Here is an 8,142-nt window from a genome sequence, read left to right on the forward strand (position 1 = left end):
AAAGGAGCATTGCACTCACAGCAGAGATTAATTAAAATGGAACGGATGGTATCCTGCTATAGGCCATCAAGGGGAAGTGCAGAGGAACAAGTTCTAAGGGTTAGGAGCACTTTGTGTTCAATTTCTCTGAGGTTGCGTGGGGCCATTCACTTAGCAGAAGTGCCAGAATAACCACAATTTGGCCCTGAAGTACCTCCTCTGGGCCAAAATGGAGCACATAGAGCAGACTTCTGTTCTCATTCTCACAGCTACAGGCCGCGAGCTCTGGCAGTCATTAAAATAAGCACCAAACCACATGGCCAAGTCCCACTGTCAAGCAGTATATTCTTAGCTGTGGATGGGTTTAAAAAAAAAAAAAAAAAAAAAAAGAGGCAGAGAGGGCCAGGAGTGGGAGAGGGCCCCTTTGGCATATGGAGCCAATGCATGTTTTGTTGGCTAGTGATGCTCTGCATCTTCATGAATTTTGGAAATAATGTGCAAGGCTGCCAAAGAAGGAGATTTACAAGCCCTCCCTTCCAAGAGGAGGGGAGCAAAGTTCCAAACTTTGAAGACAGATTATTAGCCTTTACCAAAAGATGAAAACTCAGGATTCCTACAGAGGAATCAGCTGATTCAGAAGCCTCGATTCCTTTTAAAAATTGCATTAGAATCAAGATGCCCCTGAGCCAAACCAATGTCTCCGCAAGACACCAAGTCATCTAAAATGGCTTTTTTTTTTTTTGGTAACTGTACTGTGAGGTGATCACAATTGTGATCGTAGCAGGCATGATAACTGCTATTACGGATGAGTTGTCTCCCTCACCTCTATGTGTACCCCTACAGATTGGCATTATTTGCTTCTTCAAGAAGTCAATCAGAGAACTGACAGTCACCTCCCCAGTCTTCAAACTGTAACCTTCATTCTCATTGGCTACTTCTGGCAGTTGTTTTCCTTCTGCTTTAATAATCTTTACCTTCATATATAGTCTGCTTGTTCAGCCTCAGTTTTTGAGAATGGATGCACTGGATACCAGCCTTGTAGGGCATGGGAAGCCTATGAAGGAGAGGTAGCAAAAGCTGTAAAAGCTGAGAAAGGCTGTGAGACAGGAGAGAGAAACAACACAAGAAAGTTGGATGCATGATACCTGCTTTTAAGACTTTTTGTTACCTGCACCAATCAACAGTGTCACGTTGCTCTGTCGTGTATATGAGGGACTGCTACCTGGATTCACCCGAATCACTGTGGAGACCTTATGTCAACCAACAAGTAAAATCCGTGATGGTTTCCTAAAAGCAGGCTGAGTTATGCAGGCTAGCTTCTGAGTAACAGAGACTCTGATTTTCAGTTCTGGTGATATTTAAAGAGTCCTGGAAAAGAAGGGCTGAAAAATTGGGCCAAGCCAACACTTGATACCAGATTTTCAAAATATTTAATTTCCAAAGATGAGAATAAGGTTGGGCTCTCCAGCCCACTGGACAGAGGTTTTGCTCCCAGGAAGTGTCATGTGGGCCTTTCTAGACCACATGGCACTTTTGTACAATTAGAAAACTGCACCCCTTGTTCAAGATATTTTACTTCCTTCCCTTAAAAAACTTCCTTAATACATTGATGGGTTGGCTCAAGACATTTTACCCTTGTATGTCAGAAAATTAACACTATAAAAAATAAACCCATGATGCCTATGACATAAACACCCTCAGACGTGGCCTCTTGTGCAGTGCACAACCTGCAGAACTGTATGAAGCAGGCCCAAGTAATCATAAGAAGCCACTATAGTTTAAGAACAAGTCATGACAGAGTAACCGCACTTCTTCCTTGATCAAAGAAGAACCACAGACATAGGGACATAGGATATCTGGACCTCAGCCAAAGTCTCTGACAAGAATGCTCCAAATATCCTAGTAGGTAAGATGAAGATGTTGTAAGTGGATATACTGACATAATCAGAGGGATTAAAAACTGGTAAAAAATAATCTTATTCAAAGAATTCTGGTTAAGGTATGAACCAATGTTAGGAAGAAAGGAGCTAATGGTGATAAGTCACTGGCTGTCTTTGGTCCAATTTATTTTTATTTATCTGTGTCAATGAATATTTACTAAGTATTTCATGTGTACTGAACTGTGTGTTAGTGGTTTAGAGCAGGGAAACACACAGAAACGGTGTAAACAAATATATTCAATAAGTATACTTGCTGCATTTTACCAGTGACTTGAATAACGTTAAGGGTTTGCTTACCAATTCTACACATGACATGAAGCAGGAAGGAATAGGCAATATGATGGATAACAAAATTTCAGAATAGAAAAGATTCTGACCACCTGATACAACAGGCCTATTTTAACAAGACTAAAAACTTTACAGAGGTAAATATAGAGTCTTAAATCTAAGTCCAGAAAAACTACTGGGCAAAGATGCAGCCTGATACGCTGGAGGCAGTATGACAATGGAAGGGCTTCATGAGCCAGAGAGACCTGAGTTAAAATCCCACCTCTGCTACATCTAGGCACACAACCTTGGGGAGGTCATTTAACTTCTTGGAGCCTGTTTCTCCAGCTATAAGATGGGATATCACCTGCTATACCGAGTCATTGTAAGGATTCAATTAGAAAATGCAGGTAACTGACACAGGAGGCACTCAAAAAAAGAATTAATGTTACCAACAAAACATGTGTCAAAGACAGAGGGGTTTCCATTTAGTTATTCCCTCAATAAACATAATATTTAAATAAATAAATAAACATAATATCATGCACAAGTTCCCGTGCTATATTTCAGCACTCAATGGCAAAAAAACTAAGGTCTTTGCTTTTCAGGATCTAAGTTTTGAGGGTTACTAAGACCAGGAATGACAGTAGAGCAATTTGTGGATAAAACAAGCACCACACAGTATGGTGTAAGTATCTGTACAGGCTGTTATGGGAGGAGGAAGGAGCGATATCCAAATTAGACTGAAAAAGCAGGGATTTGTTTTTTAGCTAAGATCTGTATTTTAGAAAGGGCACCTGGTGCCAGACAAGGCAAGGAGCTAGTGTTCATGTAGGGAATATAGGCAAGAAGTGAGAAGAGCCCAAACTAAGGCAGTGGGAGAGAAAACGGAGGACACATTTTCTAAAGCATCTGGGGGACTATCAAAAGAAGGAGAATCTGTAGAAATTTGATGACTGCCTGGATGGCATGAGAGGTAAAAGTTCAAGATGACAACAGAGCTCTGGTGTGAATGACTAAATGGAAGGAGGAGAATGAGTCAGAGTAAAGGATGTAAAAAGAACTGCAGCCTTGGAGGACGCCTGAGTGGCTCAGTTAAGTATCTCTCTTCAGTTCAGGTCATGATCCTGGGGTCCTAGGATCAAAGCCCATGGCAGGCTCCCTGCTCAGAGAGGAGCCTGCTTCTCCCTCTGCCTCTCTTTCCTGCTCTGCTCTCTCTCACTACCTCTCTCTCAAACAAATAAATAAAATCTTTAAAAAAAAAAAAAAAAGATTTGCAGTCTTGGAAGGAAGCTTATGAGCTTCATTTTGGACTCACTGAGTTTGAGCATGGGCCCTCATGAGAGATCCCAGCTCAGGATACAGAACAGGGGTCCTTGGTATGTAAGTGGGAGCTGAAGTTGTGAGTGAGAAGAGCACAGAGTATAAGGCAGGGCCTTGGAAAAAACTAGCATTTAAGAGACAAAAGGAGGGGAAAAAACCTACAATGGATACAGGGGGAAACAGCCAGAAAGACAGCACAAAGCAGGAGTGGTTTTCATAAGTGAAGGAATATCAGCAATATTAGATGTGCTCAGAATTCAAAAGATAAGGAAGGCAAAATGTTCAGAAGTTTTGGTAACACAGAGGTGTGAAGACTAGGGAGAGCAATTTTGGAGGACGAGTGGGTGGAAGCAGGATTTTAGCAAATGATGACTTCAGGAAGTCAAGAAATGTGGATGGGATGAGGTTGCATGGTGGCTGAAGTAAATGGGAAGACGTTTTGTTTTTTTACTAGATATTTACATGAGAAGGGATGGATAAGCAGGAAAGAAACAGAATAAATGATGGAACCAGATCTGGAGGAAAAGGAAGAGATGGAATCTCAGCACAAGTAAAAGAATTACCCCTAAACATATTTCTTTCACAGAATGAGGCACAGTGACAGGGTCAGCTGGAGCTAAGTTTGTAAATGATAGAGGCTGAGGAGCCTTCACTGATGTTGCAACTCAGTGAAGTCAAAGGGAACATTAGGCAGCTAGGGGAGGAATGCAAATCTGAAAGACAAGCAGGGGGATCCCTGGGTGGCGCAGCGGTTTGGCGCCTGCCTTTGGCCCAGGGCGCGATCCTGGAGATCCGGGATCGAATCCCACGTCGGGCTCCCGGTGCATGGAGCCTGCTTCTCCCTCTGCCTGTGTCTCTGCCTCTCTCTCTCACTGTGTGCCTATCATGAATAAATAAAAATTAAAAAAAAAAAAATGAAAGACAAGCAGGAGCCAGGCAAAAGAGCTGTCCAAACACACGTGGGGAGTGCCAAGCAGCGCCAGGAGCGCAGGATGTGACTACAACAGAGATGGGGTGGGGGGCCTCAGGTCACCAAAAAAACTACAGCCGTCTGTATGGTCAGACTCCGGAAGAAAGAGATCTTTCTTTGCATACCACACTCTCAAAGAGAGACTGTCAAACAGGAATGAGTGCCAAGGAGGGTAAGCACAACAAAGAAGGCGTTGAGAAAAACCCAGAGGTGATCATTGGAGCTGGACTGACACTGCACTGTTGCTACCCAGTCTGCCAAGACCATGGAGACGCATACTGTCCACTGGCTAACAAAGCAGCATCTCGTTATTTTCCCTTGAGTACACAACCAGGCCTTATACTAGAGATGGTGAGAAGGATTAGGAGACAAAAAAGGAGGAAGGCATTTCTGAACTTCACTTCCCATGACTAATAGTAGAGAAAACAGGCCATTTGGACTTCCACATAAAATCTCAGCGGAGGTCAGGGATAACCAATCAAGGACCACTCATCAAAGAACTTTGTTATTACTTAGGTCCACACACAGGATTCATCCCCTGCACCCACCCATATCCCAATTCATCTCCCTCCTCTCACCACGTGGTGTTTACAGGGTTGCCAGTCCAGCAAATCCCACTCCCTATATCCCTTAAACCCACCCATGCATCTCTCGGCACAGCCACTGCCTTGGTTCAGGCCTCCCTCCTCTGCCACCTGGACCAAAGCGACAGTGTCCTCACTGGTCTCCCAGCTGGCCCCAGTGTAATCCCCATGGAACTTCCTGGGTAATTTAAAATATAAGAGAGCATGTCACATTCCTTTTTTTAGACTGCCTGGACTCTCCAACATCACACTTTCAAGATAAAGTCCAAATTTCTTAGCATGGCAATATTAACTGCTACAGTTTATCATTTACCATCTACGAACATCAGGTGGGTTAACATATAGCGTTCAATTCTCACAGCAACCCTGGGAGGTTGGCTTTCACGTGAGGAAACTGAAGCTTAGAAAGGGAGGAACTTGCCCACGGTCTCAAAACTAGCTTGGGGCAAAGCCAGCTTAGGTACACAAGTAACTTAGATCACAAAGTCTGTGATCCTAATCGTATATTACAATATATAATCCTCTATTGCCCACAAGGCCTTTTGTGACCTGCCTCCTGCTTACCTTTCCATGGTCCCCTCTTAGCCTAGGTGAACTACCTGCAAGTCACACAGTCACCAACAGCTCTCTGCTCACACCACTCCCAATGCAATATCATCCCACCTCACACTCCTCTCCTCCTGACTAATCTTGCTCAACCTTCATAACCAATACATCCTCACAGAAGCCTTCTCTGATGCCTCATCCTGACCTACGGTCACTCTGAGTCCTCCTCTGGCAAATCTCTACTCTAGCTTCATACCAGAGTGCTATTATCTATCTCCTTGACTTAAAAAATAATTAACTCCTTGAGGATGGGGATGTACATCTTGAATGAGAGGCCTGTACTTCACTCCTTAAAGAATTCTGAGATCATGTCACGTGAAGGGCAGGGAGGAGTTGGCCAAGAAAGTGGAAGAGGAAGGGGAGCTGTTTTTAGGCAGCAGAAGGAGCTGAAGGGGCAGGAACAAAGGGCACAAGTGAGACACAACCTGTACACGGCTTAACAAGACCGCAGCACAGAACCGGGGGATAGAAGGAACAATTAGGCAAGATGAGCTTTCACAAGGCTGGCTTTTTTTTTTTTTTTTTTCTTCATTCGCATGTGAGTTACAAAATCACCTACTCAGAGACTTTGCCTCTAGAATTCACCAGCTAGATTTTACAAAAACTCCCTTCACTAACCCCTGGTTACTCTCCATCCCATTACGGTCTCTTTTTTCTGTAGCATCTAACAGGATCTGAAACACCTTTGGCCCACTAAAAGATGGGTATTATTGACAATTACCACAAATGCCACCACCACGATCAAAAAGTAGGCTCCGGGCAGCCCAGGGGGGCTCAGCGGTTTAGTGCCTCCTTCAGTCCAGGGCAGGCTCCCTGCATGGAGCCTGCTTCTCCCTCTGCCTGTCTCTGCCTCTCTGTGTGTCTCATGAATAAATAAATGAAATCTTAAAAAAAAAAAAAAAAAAGTAGGCTCCATAAAACAGGGGTTTTTTTTGTTGTTGTTTTTGTTTGGTTTTACCTCTACACCAGCAATGCTCACAGTGTTGCCTGGCACGTAAACAAGATTCTCCATCATTACGGAGTTTACTATGGGTACATAAGTTAAACGTGCTCAGCCTGGAGAAGAAATGGTGTGAAGGGGAAGACAAACCAGCAGCTTTCAAAGGTGTGTGGGCAATCAGGTGGAAGGGAGATCCCAGGAGCCTGAAGGATGGTGGACAATGAGCTGAGATCGTGGGTAGCTGCTTTCGGCTCAACATAGAACTCAAGTCAAAGCTAGGGGAAGACCGAACAATCACCAGAGGTAGTGGGTTTTCTGCCACTTACGAAATTTAACCAGTGGGCAATGGTGTCATCAAAGAAATCAGGGGCAGCCTGGATGGCCCAGCGGTTTGGCGCCTGCCTTCAGCCCAGGGCGTGATCCTGGAGACCCGGGATCCAGTCCCACGTCAGGCTCCCTGCATGGAGCCTGCTTCTCCCTCTGCCTGTGTCTCTGCCTCTCTCTCTCTCTCTGTGTCTCTCATGAATAAATAAATAAAAATCTTTAAAAAAAAAATAAAAAGAAAAGAAATCCGAGTACTCAATGGGAAAGGGAACCTGGTATCCAGGGATCTTAAACTGGCAGTCACATATATGTCTGGTTTCAGCTTGCGGAGTAAAAACAAACAAACAAAACCCCACAATTTCTAAAAATTGGTCTTGAAAAAAAAAATTGTAGTTGTGTTTAATGATCAAGAGCTCACACGCGTGCAGCACCCAAGTCTTGTTTCCATTTCTCCCACTTCATACGTGTCAGTACTGCACCATGAAAACTCAACTCGGTGAAAACAGAAGTCTGCTCCTGACGTGGAAATAAATTCCTTACACCTACATCTGCCTTACCTGACTGAATAACCATTAAAGCTTGTGACCCCTGGGCCACGTTGAAGAATCGAGAACCTCGGCTCAGAGAAGCCCTGACAAAAGAACGGACTTCATTTCATGCCCCCGCCTCACAGATGACGTTATTCTCGCTCTCCCATTCTACAGATGAGGCAAGAGAGGCCGAAAGCGCTGACTCGCCAAAGCCGCACGGCAAAGGCGGGCAAGGCCAGGATAGGAAGCCTGGCGTCCGGTCTCCGGCCTTCCGACCCCGAGATTCAGAGCGCCGCCTGCCAGCCGACGGGAGGGCCTGACCTAGGACAGCAGGAGCCTTCCAGTCAGAAGAGCCCGGGCTCAACCAGTCCCACAGTCCGGGGGACGTGGCTGCGGAAGGACGGCGAGAGCCGGAGTTAGAGACCCCCCGCGGGAGGGAGGATCCCGAAAGCCGCCAAGACTCCTGCCCTCACCGCCGAGCTCGCCCCTTCCCGCCAGGCGCAGGACCCCGCCACTGCCTCTCCAGCGCGGCTCACTTACCGCCGCTTAACTTCCGGCAACCACGGCGTCGTCCGCAGCGCGCGCTCCGATGACGCAATATGGCCCCGCCCCGGGTGGCCCCGCCCCCCCCCCCCCCCCCCCCGGCCAGTGGTGCGCGTGCGCACACGGAGGCGGGGAC

General features: G+C 45.7%; 1 protein-coding gene across 20 annotated transcripts in view; it reads right to left on the reverse strand.

The window, feature by feature from the left end:
* ATG7 (autophagy related 7) overlaps window positions 1-8,067 on the reverse strand; it is a 244,616-nt gene extending 236,549 nt beyond the window's left edge. For 11 of the 20 annotated variants that reach the window (XR_012011559.1, XR_012011558.1, XR_012011563.1 and 8 more), the window contains exon 1: window positions 8,004-8,065. The gene's annotated coding sequence lies outside the window, so the exon portion shown is untranslated. The other 9 variants (XM_072785120.1, XM_072785115.1, XM_072785118.1 and 6 more) reach the window with 9 other exon arrangements.
* Window positions 8,068-8,142: the final 75 nt, after the last annotated feature.

Source organism: Canis lupus, chromosome 19 (assembly GCF_048164855.1).
Source record: "Canis lupus baileyi chromosome 19, mCanLup2.hap1, whole genome shotgun sequence".
Taxonomy (NCBI): domain Eukaryota; kingdom Metazoa; phylum Chordata; class Mammalia; order Carnivora; family Canidae; genus Canis; species Canis lupus.